Consider the following 17,310-nt stretch of genomic DNA (forward strand, 5'->3'; position numbering starts at 1 on the left):
ACTGAAATCAATCAGCCTTGATACACAAATCACATTTATCTGAATAATCTAAGGATTTGATGTTAATAATCTAGTGGAGATATGTAGTAATGGTCAACCAACCGTCTAGCTGGCCATTTTCAAGCAAAGACACTTCTCATATAACAGTTGTACATTAATGACATAGATTCTCATCTTTAACCATGACATAAAGATTTCCACCAATCTTTCTCTTAATGTTGTTGATAACAATGATTTGGAAAAATCACCAGTGCAGTAAAAACTGTGTCGACCAGCCTCATTTCCCCTCATTTCAGAGCAAGTGAATGGGATTTATTCAGAGTTTGATCTTTTAAGACTAAGAAATAACACTTTCACAAAAGAGAAGCATAAAAACAACAGACTTTTTAGTCCTGAGCTACTGAGCACTCAGATTGCCAGTGTAGACATGTTAGATTTTATTCTGACTCATGTCAGCACTGCTCTGCATCAGAAATTTGTGAAAGTTTCTGTTGAAAAGGCTCCCCTTCTATTAAACTCACCATGTCATTGTTTTCAAATCTGATTGAAACTCAGCAGATTGCTCATCTTTTTGTGAAGCTTGACAAAACAGAGAACGTCAACTTGATATCACACTGATTCTTGTCAATAGAGAGGAGAAAGAAGACCATACCTGTGAGGTGTAAAATCAGCGTAGTGCAGTATGACTGTAGCTCTTCTCTAGAAACTGAATAAACTGGAAGGGACAGACATTAGGTCATACTTCTAAGCACAATGTTGTGAAATCCCTCTGTGAGACACACTCATTTGTAAACTGGTATGTATACTATTTTATTTTAAAAATTCCAATCATTGTGAACTGATGGACTGGCGCCCAATGTCAGCTGGGATTGGCTCCAGCCTCCCTGCGACCCTGTACACAGGATGAGCGGTTGACGATGGATGGATGGATGGATGGATGGATCATTTTGAAATTATGTGCACTTGCAGAAGCCTGACTTCCACTCTCAAAAGTAGCCATAAATTAATGTAGAAATCCTCTGAATCAACGATTTCTGTGGAAGCATCCCTGATAGTTATAATACCAGCCTTTAGACATGGCATTGATAAAAACGGCAACAAAGAATTTAGGGAATCTGAAATGTGAAAGCTTATTGGTGAGTAAGTAAAAAGAAATGTTTTATTTAGCGGCCGTAGTTCACAAAGATATTATTTCTGTCCGTTCTGAGCCAAAAACTGACAGAGACGGAAAAGAAGTTGAGCGACTGCAAGAGCAAGGCGAGTTTACCAAGAAACCATTCATCAGGTACAGCTCCAGCTTGTAGTTTTCTCCTTACACTGCTTTGACTAACGAATTATGGGTTGAGCCCGGCAATTTAGTGACTACATTTGTCAGCATCTTTTAGACATTAAGCAAATAAGCAAATAAGCAAATGAAGATGTTTCTTAGCCTGGCATTGCCAGACTAATTCACAAATGTTTATTAGTCTGGAATTTTTGATTTCGAAAGAGCGTTATCAACGGGCCCAGAGCAAAAGCCTCTGGATACAATTGGATAGAAATACAACCATCAGGGCAACAAAATCGTTTGACGTAGCACTGAGTGACACATGTAAGTATGAAATTCTTAATTTATACACTTGAGATCAGATTATGTTACATGTTTTGACATAACGTACATTTCTATGATGCGTGATAAATACTGACACAGATGAGGTTTGGAAATGTATTTAAGAAACATCCTGCTACTGCTTTGATTTCCATAGGGACAATGAATAATTTAATGGGGTTAGTGGCTTTCTCAAGTACACTTGAACAGGACACATCGACTGAATCAGGTTACAGTAATGATCTCTCACTGGACTGCCGATTCCCTTCCTCTCTAAACATGCTGACAGCTTTTGGAAAAGCAACTCTGATGTGAGGATACATCTTAAATTCATGAGGACTAGTGCTAATATTAATTTTTCAGAGTGTAAAAACAGAAGACAGCTTGTGCTGCAAGCTGTTTGTATATTTGTAAACACTTACATTTGATGGAAAGAAAAACCTCGATGTGACATATTATTAAAAAGCTGTCAGACTGTCATAAGATACATCCACTTGCACATACTTGGGCATCTGTTCTTCCCAGAGAGGATAACCAAACACCGCAAAATGCACTATTTTCTCTACAACAAGTTCACAGGTTGCATGGTTTCTCCTGGGAAATTTCACTTTCATCAGTCACAGTTTCTCTCCTTCCTCAAATAAATTTCAGTTTCGCAGAAAGTCATTTGGTGTAAATGCAGTTATTGACTTCATAGGACCCCATGAGTATTGTCAAGTGGAGCGACCCCGTCATCCTTCAGAGCCCTTCTTGAGCCAAATTGAACTGATGTCAATATGTGAAGACAAATGGTCAGATTCCATTTCTAGCTCTGTTAATGTCACATTAACAGAACAGAACTAATTTCTACCAAATTAAAATTAATTTGCATGAGGCTTAAGTACATATAGCGGATACATAACCATAAGCCAGACAGGGCTTAGGGGCAGCACTTGAGGCGTTACTGTGCTTGTAATAACTGAATTAAAATTTTATTAGAAGCAACTAATTTCAAGTGAAGAAAATTACTCTGACAACTCGGATGGTGTTTGGGAAACTGAATGGAGGCGAGGCAGTCACATTAGAGAGGCTCTTCACTCTTCACGCTTCTTTATGTGATAGATTCATGCTGCTGAACATGGAGCTTCTGAAGGGGGGTGTGTGTGTGTGTGTGTGTGTGTGTGTGTGTGTGTGTGTGTGTGTGTGTGTGTGTGTGTGTGTGTGTGTGTGTGTGTGTGTGTGTGTGTGTGTGCGTGCTTTTTAGTGTTTGATTTAATGTCTACAATTAAAATTTCTTTGTGAAGGATTAATGAAGTTTATGGGCTGGATGAAACTGAACTAAGTAGGTCATGTTTACAATATAAATTCTGAAGATTAACACACAGCCAACATTTCCAAGGGAGCTCCACATGAATTCGTGATGGGAAAAAATTTGGCTCAATTTAGGAAATTTAAACCTGCCAGTATCAATATTTTTGATATTAACATTGAATCACATGAATCTGTAATGTCAAAAGCTCACAGGACAGAAATCATACAGGTATCTCCCAATTCTCACATATTACTTTTTAGCCTCCTTACCAGTTTTTTTGTGTGGTTCAGTGTTCTCATCAACCTTATTTAAAGTCACAGCGACATCTGTTTTCTAGCAAACCAGCACTGATAAACGTTCTGTAAGCACCGAAAGGCAGCAGACAAAGTTAGTGACTAGGTGGTGAAGAAAGGGGAAGACAAAACATTCTCAGGAGTTGGTGGAGACTCAAATTGGAGGTTATGCTAGTAGTTGATAATGTAGCCCGAAGCTACCCGTTCGCTAGCTGTGGGTAGTTCTCCAAGATGTTTGGGCCAACCTGCCTGCAGAGTTCCTTCAACTATGTGCAAGAGTAGTGAGAATAATTGATTTTTGTAGGTAAAGGGTGGTCACACCAAATATTGATTTGATTTATTCACTCACTTTGCATTTTGTTAATTGATACATATAATCTAAATAGTCATCATATAGTGTATTTTTGAAAGCATTCTTACTTTACAGCATTTTATCCAAACTGCCTGAAACTTGTACAGTACTGGCCTGTGTAAATACATTTTACAGATACTTCTAATACAAAATTCAAACATCAATTTGTCATCATTATTTTCATATGGTTGGTCTTTGTAAGACACATCCAGGTAGGGAGTTTGAAATGAAGGGTATGTGTTGGAGGGAGCTTTTGTTTACAGACACTGGTATTCCCTTGTGGAGACTTCCCTTGGACAAAAGCCCAGAAGATGAGGTTTTCTGAAAACCCTCTGCTCAGCATCTGCTGTGAATGGGTTTCTGAATAAACCAACGTAATAAATGTGTTATTTCCTGCAGCTGCTTAAAGACTTAACTTAAAGAGAAAACAATATAACAAAGCTGTTGTGGCAGATGAAACGGTCAGTTCATCCTTGCCAAAATCCATTTGAAATTGCAGGGCGTGATTGTTTCTTTTCCCAGTCCTTCTTCAGCAGGAACTGGTGCTATGAGGCATCAAATGTAATAAGGACAATGTTTTTATATTTACTCATTTGGCAGATACTTTTATCCAAAGCGACTTACATTTGAGGAACAACATACAAGCGTCAACAGAGCATCAATACAGCACATGATCTACAACTGACAATACATCCTAGTAAGAGCTAATAGCACATATGGCATCAATGGGGTAAATACCCGGGGAAATAAGTAAGAGTTAACAAAATAGTGCAATCAATGCAAGAGAACTGTAAGGGGATAGAAGAAGGGCACAGGAAGTGCATGCTAGAGGTTAGGGGTTAGAGGTGTTATAAGATAGTAGCCGTTTCTTAATCTGCCGTCTTGTCTGTAGTTGTGTTCTTGTGAAACGTCGCAGCCAAAGTAGTGCTCCAAAAAGCCGCCAAAAAGCTGAAATGTCAGAGGAGAAAACTCACAACTGTAACATATAATACTGCTGTTCTTGTGTCACATATAGTATTTTTAAGAGTTTTTTTATGCAGGAATATAGTTCAAATGGTACAAATATGTATATATCCAAACTTGGCGAACTCGGTTTTGAGAAACAGCCACAAGAAATGAGGAGCTTCTTGAAGCTAGGGAGGGATGCCCCTGCACTGATGGCATGTGGTAGCTTTTGGTGTCACAGATAAAAACAGCTGGGAGTGAGATTGCTTTGTGTGTAGGGATGGCAGAGCCAGGCTGCATTCGTTGGAGGAGTGTATTGGCTTTCAGCTGTTTTTTTGTATCATATGTTGTTATAGCTATTTAAGTTTGTCTGCATGTGTATGTAAACACATTCAGGTAAGTGTTTCTTAATATTTCACAGAACAACAAACCAGACTGCCTTAAAATTTGCTAGAAAAGTAATAGCTGTATGTCACAAATGTAATACATCAGTCACAAATGAGCTACCTCACTGACAGTTTCATAGGAATCGATAAGACATTAATATGATGGCTGACTGTTTTTTGTTTGATTAGCTCAGAGACTAACAACAAACCAGGTCATTGTCTGGGTTAATTGCAGAGAATGAATTTCACAACACGTATGTGACAACAAAGTATTTTCTAAAGTCACCCCCTGATTAGTAGGACTAGAAAGGTCTAATGCGGATATTTTTACAACTCCAAAAACTGCTTTAGAGCTCAGCTGAAGTATTACTTTACTTGAGGATAGCTAGATCGGTGTGTCTAGTTTTGAAATGTGTTTTAATGGCTAATTTTGTGATGTACTGTCGTGCAAACAAAATCTCCAGAATGCATGAATAAAAATCAAATGCTTTGTCCAGAGAGTGGGATGACCAGGGCAAAAATTCCCAGGACCTGTTTTTGCCCCGGTCTGCCCCTGTTTCCTTGTGTGCACAGCTGTGAGTATGTGACAGGTTATTTTTGTTTTTTTTTGTTTTTTAACACAGCCATTCATCCGGCTAGGTGTGTGAGTGTGACGTAGGAGTTGCGTCCAGGAAAAGATCGCTACAAGATGGCTAATGTTTATTGTGCAATAAATTGCTCTGATCGCCATTTAGCGTCCAGTGCCTTGTCCAAAGATACACTTTAAAGTACTTGTATCTGATTAGCACACCTTTAACCTTAACCACACCTTAACACCTTTCTTGTTTTATAAAAACTAATATGTCGTATGCCCAAGCAATATAGCTGGGAAAAGAAAATTAGGACAATGTTGGTTTTTATTCTGTTATATGATCTATAATTGATTTTTCTGAAGGTATTTTTTTAAAGAATGAACCAAAAACAAAATTACCATATGTTACAATATTCTCCCCCCCCATCATGATCGATTCCATTGTTTGTGGAATGAACACCATGCACCTGAGTGATAAACTTTTTTTACCCAGATCTTGTTTCTGAATTGCATATTTAAAGAGGTGGTAGTATGCTTTTTGGCTTTTTCCCCCTCTCCTTTATTGTGTTATATATATAATTTTTGTACATGTAATAGCTTTGCAAAGACAGAAAGCCCAAAGTTCACCCCAAAAGGAGTTACCGTCTCCTAAAGGACGTTCTCCATGTAAGTCACCATTGGCTATGAAGCCTTGTCTCTCTCAGGCAATTTGGTAATATGCATATATTTTCATTGTCAACAATAATTGAAATCCATACGCGAGCTATGAATGTTACTCTTGTAAAATGATCAGTGTGTAGGTTCATGTTAAAGAGGTGGTATTATGCTCATTTTCAGGTTCAAAATCTTATTCAGGGGTTGTACCAGAACAAGTTTACATGGTTTAATTAAAAAAAAAAAAACACCATATTTTTCTCATACTGCACATTGCTGCAGCTCCTCTTTTCACCCTGTGTGTTGTACTCTCCGCTCTTGAGCTACAGAGTGATGCATCTTACTTGTACAAAATCTTTGTTGGGAGTTGCACATGCGCAGTTCCCAGGTAAGGACTACTAGCCAATCAGAAGCAGGGAAGGGCGGGTCATAAGAAACAAGGTAGTGTGATCCAAATCAAAGCCGCTTCAGACTGCGACCGTAACCTAGCAGATGGTATAACATACTCTCAAGTCCACAACCACACAACATCATTGTTCCACATCTTACCATCAAGATGATCTATGCTGCCTTGCCGAAAAATGCTACCATAGAGCAAATCGATAGACTCGACTCTACTCGGCCCTGCTCCTTTTTTCATTGCAGACAGTACCCAGAGATAGTATGTAGCTTGTCATCACAGGGACGCCACACACAACTACCTCGACGTAATGTTCAATGCGACACACACACCAGCGATCCACACAGCTTTCTCTTTTTTAAGTTAAAGCGTTCCTCAGAATGTAAAGACAGATAAGCGGTATGAAAACCTTTCAGCTGTGTTTTCCTCTGCCGTTGTCGCTGATCACGTTACATTTTAGTATCCCTCAGCTCGCTTGGAACCTCGATGGAGGTGATATGAAAAAAAGTACCTACAACATTTCAACATTTACAGGTACAACATTTCTACAATGGAAAACCAAACAAAGGCAAGTCGAGCCAAAGGGCCTCAGCTCATACTAGCTTGGTTTGAGGGCGTGCCTGACCCCGCTAGCCGCTTGGCAAGCCTTATGACGCATTTTCATTGTGACGTCACAAGTAAAGGAAGTGAAGGGCTGGACTACAAACGAGCTGTTTTCAAGCGGTTCAGAGCAGAGCTTTCTGTGGGAGATGGGAACTCCCTTTGGGCTGGACTTTGGGCTTTTTCACTTTGCAAACCTGTTACATGCACAAAAAAGATATATAACTCAATAAAGAAGAGGGGAAAAGCCAAAAAGCATAATACCGCCTCTTTAAAGGCTCAGTTTGTATTAGTTATTTTTGGCCAATGCACTGGCAGCCTTTGGCAAAATCATTAATTGATTTTACTTCAGTCACAGATGCTGACACCCCTGCCTTAATTTAGGCAAGGATCAAGTCAGACAAAATCTTCAGTGGTAAGAAAAATGCTGCCAAAATAGGCTGGGAGTAAGTAAAACCACAACTGTGGGTTAAACGTCATTGTTAATTGTGCTGGCAATTAAAGGTAATTTTGACCTACTGGCAGGTGGGCTGGAGGGCCAGGTGACTGCCATGCAGGTGTCCAAGAAATGGGACAACCTAAAAACAAGGTACAAGGTGTAGCAAATCATATGGCCGGGCACTGTGGTGAACTAGGGTAGTGTTTGTGGAGATTATGTTGTACAATAAAAACAGGCTTACATAACATTTTATATGGAAATGTCAGATAATAGCTACTTAATATGCACATTGGCTAGTAACAGTTAGACTATTCCATTATTGGTTACTGCATTCTTTTCAATAACAGTTTGTTCTCCATGGTGTTAATGAGAGTTGAAGAATTCCCCCACAGGTACAGGCACAGACGGAGGTGAGGCAACAGCAGCTACCTGGCCACGATTTGATGCCATGCATTGGGGAAAGGCCATCTATTCAGCCTCCCACCCTTGTTGCCTCATGCTCAGGGCCAGACTGCTGCTGAAGCAACATCCTCCAAGTCTGGTCAGGCCTCTGAGATTATATCTGAGAGTGAGGAGGACAAGGCCCTACCATGTACAAGCTCACAATCACCTACCAAAAGATAAAAGAGGGGTGAGGGAATGTTGGCCTTCTTGAAACAACAGGCTGAGAAGGAGGAGGCAAGAGATGCTGCTCTCTATGAGCAAAATGAGCAATTTCTCATTATTTGCTGAACTAGTAAAGAAAAAATAAAGAAAATGTATATGTTGTTGTGCTCATTTAATGATCAGTCCCTCCAGGATCTTGCATTTTAAGACATTTATGGTGAAAATAGTAAATTTATGCAAATAATGCAGAAATTCCACTGCCTTCCATTTCGTTTTTAATTGTGTTAACAGAACATAGCAAGTTGCAATTGTACTAACTCCTTGAATTTGTGTGAAAATCCCAAATACTGAATGGACTGATCTCTAAGGTTTTCCATTTGCTGAATGAATGGAATAGTGTTTAACACCTTGCTTCAATACACAAACAAAAATCCTAGCCCGCCTGTCAGAGCTGTCCATGATCACTGCCTAACTTGCGCCATCTTCCCACCTCTTATAAGATGGCCAAGAGTAATATATAGAAGGATCCCCCTTTTCAGAGCTGTCACCTTAAAAGTATTTCTGTACATGCAACAAATTGTATGTTCCTTCCCAGAGTGCAAAGTAACCAACCTACTCATGTGAAATACTATACAAGCTAGAATGACCACACAGATGAAAGTAGGAATTGAGCAGTAACTGAATACCTGTATGCTATATATGTAGGATCAACACGATGTTCATGACTTTACAGAGAGTTAATGAGTTGTTTTTTCCAGGCACCCCTGGATCTTTGCATATATCACAGAAGGATCCACTATAATTTATATGACTAACACTGTGAAATAAAGACAAGTTCTCGAGTTATTGGTGTGCTAACCAAAATGTTATTCAATTATTGACAAAGATTCAAATCTAAGTAGTAGCCATTTATTCACAAAAGGAAATAATCATGTTCCCAAAGAGGGGAGGGACACTGGTTTGGGGCAGACACTTGTGCTGCCAGTTTGTCCTTGTATTGCTGACCTCCACCTTCATCCCCTTGCACAGACGGTGGTGGTGGCGCAAGATCCTCGTTCTCAGCCAGCTCCTGGATGTCCCCAGTAGTGATGCAGACATTATGGAGGACTGCACACAGTGCAATGACCTTCAGAGCAAAAGGTGTGATCCACTTCCAGGGCCTTGAAGAAAATCTCTCGCCACCCTGTCTTCATCATGCCAACGGCCCTCTCTATTATGGATTGGGCTCTGGCATGGTGAGCGTTGAAGCCACTCTCCCCCTCACTGGCTCTCTGTATGGGGTGATGAGGGTGGTGCAGTCAGGCAAGACTGGACTATTTCTGAGCACCCCGGTGTCGTGAACTGAACCAGGGTAACCCACAAATATGTCCAGAAATTTGCCAGTGCAGTCACAGATTGCCTGAAGATGGACAGACTTTCCTGTCCAGGTAGTCCTCTGCATGTGGAGGGAGCCTTGATGCGGATGTGGCATCCACTGATGGCTCCCACACAGTGGCTGAAGGCTGGGCTGTTGGTAAGGTTTTGAAAGCCATTCCCAACTTCGGCACACTGTGCTAGTGTGGGGAAGTGGACCACTTTATTCAACAAGGACAACATTGTGTCACAGATGCGATGAACAATATCAAATACATTCGTCTTTGGCTGTAAGACAGTCCATGCGCCAGCCAGTAAACCAACAAGAGAACCTCCGTATCTTGGCCCCAGCCATGGGTCTTCTGCCCCAATAGATGCCCAAGACAGCCGGTAGTCAAAGGAGAGGTCTTTGGTTTGATCTAAACAGATTTGCGCCATTGGGACCTGCATGTTGGGGGTGGCATATATTTTGCTCCTTTCCTGTAAACCACAAAATAAAGTAAAAGTACATTAATAGTTTGCTGATTTTGTCCTGTCTTGTTTTCATTTCTAAACCTGAAACGTTGTGTTGGCAATACATAATACCTGGATACGGAACAAATTACATATGCAGGAGCAATTTCAATTGTGCTTTGATGCTATGTTCATTTTAAGCATGCCCTGCGATCTATGTTGAAATTCCACATTAGCATCCTCTTACCATTTGTGAGCACAATGCCAGCAGCAGCAAGCCCCATCTCCCATTTTGCTGTCTAACTGTGCTACTCCCCAGCAGCCCTTTTATAGGTCAGGAATAGAAGGTGACCTCATCGGGACATATACCACTCAGCTGGTGAGTTTGGTTATTGGCCAATCACTGTGTTCAGTATCTGGTGGTAGCCTAATTATCTTTGGGAAATCAACAATTTTTTCACAATACACACCTACAGCCTGTATCTGCCATGACAACTTCCAAGCACAAGTCAACATTTACAGGTGTTTACTGATGTATTCATTTGTTAGTTTGTTTGTCAGGGACAATGCAAGAAAAAAAACATTATAGCAGCAGGTAATGATAAAATGAAACCAATGTGTTGCATAAAGTTTTCCGGCCAAGGCTGATTTATGACCTCTGTCCCTGTTGTCAAGGTTCTTAGGCTATATGCATAGGTAAATGACTGATAATATACATATTCAGTATACTAGAAAATGGATATGAAATGCTTTTATTTCTGTCTGAAATTAAAGATTGATATGTAGACCTATGGGCCTAGCAGCCTATCTTGCATAAATGTAATGTATTATTCACATAGGCCTACACTGAATTGGATTCATGTTGATAAATATGGGTGGGCAGCAGGGTGAGTGTGAGCAAGCATTCTTAATGTGACAACCCGTTCCATTATTTGGTGACTGGTACCCTGTAGGCCTTTTTGCTATCTTGGTAATGAAGTAGCCCAATATATTCCACCGTGTTGTCCACCTTTAGATGGCCTGTATTAAAACAACACAGGACAGGGTGTCAAAGATGTGCTTTTTGTAGTCCATCTTTGGAATATTGTAATTTTATCATGGCCGGTCACGTCAGTAACATCCGCCGTCACATAATTACATCGCCTAGAAAAGAGCAGTCGCATTCTCTGAGTCCCGCGGTCCTCTTTTCAGTCCTTATGAATTCTCCTTCACATCTTTCCTTGACCTCATATTTTCCATCATGGTCAAGGAAAGGTGGTTAGGAAAGGAGATTTTTTTGACTTTTGGATGCAGCTCATGTTTACCAGCTTGTCAGGACCCACCTTACTCTGCTTCTGATTGGCAAGTTGTCCTTAACTAGGTACTGCGCATGTGCAACTCCCAACAAAGATCTTGTAGAAGTGAGATGCATCACTCCGTACCTAAAACTGTGTTCAACACACAGGTTGAAAAGAGGTGTTGCAAAATAAAATTATGAACCTGAAATTGAGCATAATTTGACCACTTTAAGTCATATTGCTTGTAGTTTCGCTGTGGGCATGATCAATCTGAAAACAATGTGCACTGTTTTGCTATGATTTCCTGGTTGAATGACATGTTTCCTTGAAACGGTGTGCAATGGGCTTTTGTTTTCCCTCATTTGGTGGGTGTGTCAGAGGTCTTACCCAGTCAGCTGTGATGTGTATATATAAAGTGCAGTGCACTTGCGTGGAGGTGAAAGGTGTTGAAGGCACCACCGTCTCCATTTAAAATGAACGTTTTGCTAAGTTTTGTCAGGGCTGAATGCTGTCCAGTTATCGGGTTTGAAAAAAACATGTGAATTGATCAGATATCAATTATCTAAAATGAATTCACTAATAGATTTGGAGGAAGTGTAAGGAAGCTAAATCGAGCAATATGAGCCATCAATAAAGATGAATAGAACAGGCCTTCTTTCTAATGATTCATTATAATAACATTTCATTACCACAGCAGTGATAATGAAATGTGTGAAAACTGCAAACAAAAGTAGAATAAGACAGGGCTGGTGTTAGTATCAATGGATACACAGAGAGTAAATTAACACCACTTGATCACAAAAATGAACTCCTGGAGTGCACAGAGCAATCACACATACAGACATACGCACATGCAGAGGATAGATGGTGGATTTTTCTTTAGCTGTCATCATCCTATCAGAGAAAGCCCTCGAGCATTCAGATAAGTGCTTCAAAATGTAGGATTGAGGACACCACATGCCATGAGATGTGACTTTAAACAAGATGAAATGGAATTAAAATGATAGGACATCTCATGGGTGCAGAAAGAAAAGTGTTTCCTTTTCAGCTTTTTGGCTTTCAAGTGAGCACTTCTGTGTGATCTTAGAAACCCAGGCTTCACATCCATCTCGGCTCCGCCCTCCCAGTACAAATCTGTCAGTTAGGTGAGGAATAGTGCTTTTTTTCTGCAGATTGGCCTGATTTTGAAGATGCCGTTCCACAATGTGCTGAGAGGATTCACAGCCCAGAGTCTCACCCTATGACGCTGTTCCCAAGCCAAATCCCCTGTACAGAATGAGCTACTGCCCCTCTGGGGATCATAAATACGCTTAGTAAATTTCATGTTGCTGGTCCCATTTCAATTGACCCTTCGCTAAGCCTCACCCACTTAGTTACTGGTGCTAAGTCCGACAAGCTGTCAAACTGATGTGAAACAAATAAAGACACAAGCTAAAGCCTACCGATCAGAGTAAAAGTGAACCACTGCATCACCTGACGATTAAGAGACAGGACAACAATATTAAGGATTAACACTGTTCCTGTAAAGATGGGTCGGTCTCTATTCACTATTACAATCATTAAAAAACAAAAACAGCAGGGTTTTATAACGTTACATTCAGTATAACATTAGCTAGCATTAGCAAACTAACATTACATTAGGAACGATCCACAGCAACATATGCTTTGTAAAGGGAATAAATTGTACATCTCCTTTCAACCTCTATGGGTAGCGATTGTATTACAAGTGCCCCAGGAACAGCGTTTGACCAGATCATGGACAAATACAGCAAAATAAAGAACTTGACTTGATACTTAGGACCATCCTCTGGGGATCATGAATTTCCCGGCAAAGTTTCAGAGCAGCCCATCCTAAACACACTGGTCTCTCTCTCTTCTTTGTTTTTAAGGTGGTGATATTATCTCACTTGCTTTTCCATCCATGTGTTGTTAAGAAAAAGACTGTTTGCTCTCAAAGCTAGCATGTTATGTCATCCATGTTCCTGTTTGTTCTCTTGTCTTCATTCATTTCATACCACTCTGCATAAGACCTGGAAATGCAAACAGTGACGTGATGGTCAGCTATTCCAACTGAAATAACCATGTGAATGTACCTCACAGCATTACCCACAGGATAGCAGAACTTGAAAGAACTCGAGTTATGTCTTTGAGTTGATTTTCCACACTGTAGTAAAAAGAAAAAAATGACTGCCTGGAGGGGTAGAACAACACTCAAAACTAAATTACAGCAGTAAATAGTTGATTTATAGTAAAAGGATTGAAAATGCAAAAATAGACCTTGTTATGTAATGTACACTCTAATTTACAGCTGACATTCTTTATGGCTTTTTCTCAGCTGAAGAGTTGGTGAAGAGCAGTTTGGCTCCTGTATGTGAGCTGTTTTTGGACGTGTGCCTAGTGGAGGCAACCTGAACAGAATATATAGCATGCTGTATAAATCTGTTTAAAGACAGAGGTGACAGCAGCGTGTGCGTGTGTGTGCGCGTGTGTTTGTAACCAGCAAGCAGAGTTAGAGACTGCAGTACAATGAGCTGCCGTTTCTGCTCATCGCTGTCAAAGCACTGTTGTTATTATGCCGCTCCAGCCTGTGATTTACTCACTGAATGGGTTTGTATAAATATAACAACAGGTATTTAACTTAGTCACTGACTCTAAGATAGCCTGCAGAGGAGAAAATATAATTTGCTTCACAGCCAGAGGGATAAGAATAAAAAGATGCAGAGTGAGGGACAAGCTGTTATGTTGAAAGAATGAAAACAATAGGAATGATGCGATTAAAATGTTAAACACTATGAGTATGATTTTGACAATACAATGTCAGCAATCAGTAACTCAGGCTATCTCTTGCCTCGTAAATCTGTAGCTTTTGAACTTTATATTCCCTCCTTTCCCTATCACCTGAGTGCCACACCCAACTGCAAACCTGTTCTCACTTCCCTCATTTGCTCTGCAGTTACCTGGCCAACTCCGCCCACTCCTCACCTGCAACTCATTCCCTCTTCAGCCACTTATACACTTCCTTTGTTCCTTGCCAGTTCATTCTTATTCAATAAATCATTGAACTGCCCCAGTCTGCCTGTTTTGTCCAATCTCTATTGCCCTGCTTAACCCATCATGACAACTAAAGGGCTTGTTTTTGCCACTGATAGTCAGCGTGACCTGTTCTAATGCGAAATGGAGACTGAAAATCAATAGCATCCCGACTACAATATGCACAAACACGGTGCAATTTCATGAACCCAAAAAATATTAATATAAAGCCTTTTGGTGTGCAAAGTGTTTCTTAAAGGAGAATATGGGGCGTCTTATTTATAAGGAGTATGATTTCAGTCAATTTAAAAAGAAGCCAGTCACTTAAGAACACCCTTGTAGAACAGCTCCAATCCGTCTTTTTAAAAAGCGAGACGTGTTAAAGGATTTGACCCGAATACGTCCACCCAGATCCCTGGTGACCCGAGGCTGCCGTTGTGACACTGACACGGCTGTGATTTTTCCATTAGTGTGTGACTGTGGGGCCATTTACAGCAGCAAAGCCCTGTGGAAGGCAAGTTAGCTGTATTATCATTCAGCTGATGAGGTTATAAGCAGAGCAGTCTTGTCATGCCTATCCTGGCTTGCTGGACTGAGCGAATCAGAGGGAGCTACTGGTTATTAGTCTGGAAGCACGTGTCTCTCCAGAGACCAAAACTAGACTTTCACCAGGAGCCATTACATTTTTTTTTTGTATTTGTAAATTTCAACATGCAACTAATACTTCTGTTAGCATTGTTAATACACATGCTAATCTGTTGCTTTTCCTTGTGTCCTGTTTCTGCAGACATATTTTCCAGATATTACAGCTAAAAGTTGACACTGAAGAAGAAATTGTTTTATTTTTCAAGGTAGGATTTCATTAGCAATTTTTGTTTCAGTTTTTATCTCTAGCTCGCATCTCTTTCCATTTCATTCTGTCTGATGTTCATATTGCAAATCATTAAAAGGAGTGGGTGCAATTTACAGGGTCATAATATGAAAGAGGTGAGTGTGGAGCTGGAAATGGAATTCAAATGACAGTGAGTCTCTCCTCCTTTGTAAAATTGACTACACACAGTGCATTACACATACAGTGTCTCAGTAATTGTGAAGATTACCCTCCATTCACTTCTGATTGTCTCTGCATCTGTTTAGAGCTCGAGATGTCAAAGTTCCAATCACACATCTTTTCAAACAGCACTCACAATGAAGACCAGCAGAAAGGGAATGGAAATGTTCTATTTAATCAAAATGTGTCCCAGCCTGTCACTTCAAGCTAATTTCACAGCAGAGCAACAGAACGAGCAATGAGTGTGTTTACCATAATTTCTTAAAGCTTGAAACCAATCAGATTTTATAAACCAAGAAAATTATGGCTTTTAATCCAAGGCCAGGCACATTAATTAAAAGAGCAATAAAACTGGGTGAAAAGTTATAATTTTTTGGGAAGTAAATAATTGTTTACCATTGACAGCAAGGCAGCCATGTTCGTTCATGTTCAGCTTAACAGAAGTGGTGTTTGGGAAAACATACTTTCAATATTCAAGAGAGCTTTATTATCACTGCCTCGGACAAGAAAATTACAGTTTCATCTCGATAGGTCTATCAGGTTCCCAGTCATTAAGATATGAAAATCAATATTCCAAAGTACCAAATATAACATTAAATTAAACAAAAACGAAATTCATTGAAAAGACGAGGAAATAATTTTAAGATAGAACTATCACTATTAAAATATAATAATAAATGCATATGCAAGTGTAAAAAAATTTTAACTTCTTGCAATTGGTATCTATGTATATTTACATTTGAACTGCACACATACCATATTGATGTTGCTTGACTCTCACATATGACCAAAGTGTGTGCCACTAGTTATTTATTGTGACATGTCTCACTGTCTCATAAGTACAAACACACCCAACACACACTTTGTGTTTACAAATTGTTTACATATTGTCAATGGAGTACTGGTTTCCTGTAGATGGACCCATTTTTTTCTGCTATAGGTTGTAGCAAAAATGATCTATTTCACCACACACTATAATCTGCACTAGGTATATACTGGCTATGAAGTGGATTACAATATGCCAAATGCTGGGATAAAGTTTTGTGCCACTGTGACTTGTGTATACAATGTGGGGCTTTTCTAGTAATGTCAGCACATTTGTTACTGAATCAACATATGTGTGTATACATGAACGGATATATCAAAGCTAAAAGATTTTTTCTTCGATTGTTAAGACAAAATATTTGAGTTGAGTGCAATCACATGCGAAAAGACCAAGGTTAGAGCAATTTCTGCAGTGGCTTCCACTGTTTGTTTATTTGACCTTGGTGACATTGATGGCCAATAAGATCTCCAGACTCATAGCCAGAGTATTGGATTTTCCACTCAGGTTGATGACTCACTATGTCATCAAAAAAAAGTGAAAGTGGCAAATGATCTTTGAGCCTCAGCAGCTGCTGTTCTTGTGGGGAAATGTTAGCTTGCTCAGCGGCTTTCATCCCCAAGCTGGGTAGAGATGATGAGTTTGTTTGACCTCTGTTTTATCAGATTTCCAATAAGACGTCTGCACTCATACAGGTGCTGAATCAAGGACCTGAGTTGTCAATTACACAGTGCTGGACTGGGAACCCAATGTCCTCGAAGAGTGTCATCATTTGGTTTGAATCTTTTGTTCTCTGGTGCTATAAGTGGGAGCGAAAACGACTACACACTATAGGTTCTTTAGCAATAGCAATGTTTCATGTAAGTTGCTGCAGTTGATGCTGTGGAGTGGCATTATTGCCTTCAATAGATTTGTTTATTTTAATAGCTTGTCTCTCTCATTGTTTGCTCATTATGGTTGACATACACACAAGTTTGATAAAGTGTCAAACTCAGAGACCTAACTTCAGTCCCCAGCAGTGTCTTCCATAGGCACTTTTTAGTCAGAGGGGGAGCAACTACCTTCAGGTTAGTGGACACAACCTTTCAGTGGGAACATATGGGGCAAAAATAAACCTGCTTGCTTGTTTTTGCTCGTAAAACTCTTCAAGTGACAAGTGAAAAGAAGCACAAATATATATTCTGACTGTGATGTCAGT

General features: G+C 39.9%; 1 protein-coding gene and 1 long non-coding RNA gene across 2 annotated transcripts in view; one reads left to right on the top strand and one right to left on the bottom strand.

Moving 5' to 3' along the window:
- Positions 1 to 17,310, bottom strand: part of LOC123962925 (polypeptide N-acetylgalactosaminyltransferase 10) — a 369,356-nt gene that overhangs the window by 265,638 nt on the left and 86,408 nt on the right. The window lies entirely within an intron of this gene.
- Positions 15,041 to 15,460, top strand: LOC123962954. The gene is made up of 3 exons (XR_006823110.1): positions 15,041 to 15,089; positions 15,208 to 15,260; positions 15,376 to 15,460. It is a non-coding gene; the product is annotated as an uncharacterized LOC123962954 (long non-coding RNA).

This window comes from Micropterus dolomieu, linkage group LG23, assembly GCF_021292245.1.
Source record: "Micropterus dolomieu isolate WLL.071019.BEF.003 ecotype Adirondacks linkage group LG23, ASM2129224v1, whole genome shotgun sequence".
In the NCBI taxonomy this organism is placed as follows: Eukaryota; Metazoa; Chordata; class Actinopteri; order Centrarchiformes; family Centrarchidae; genus Micropterus; species Micropterus dolomieu.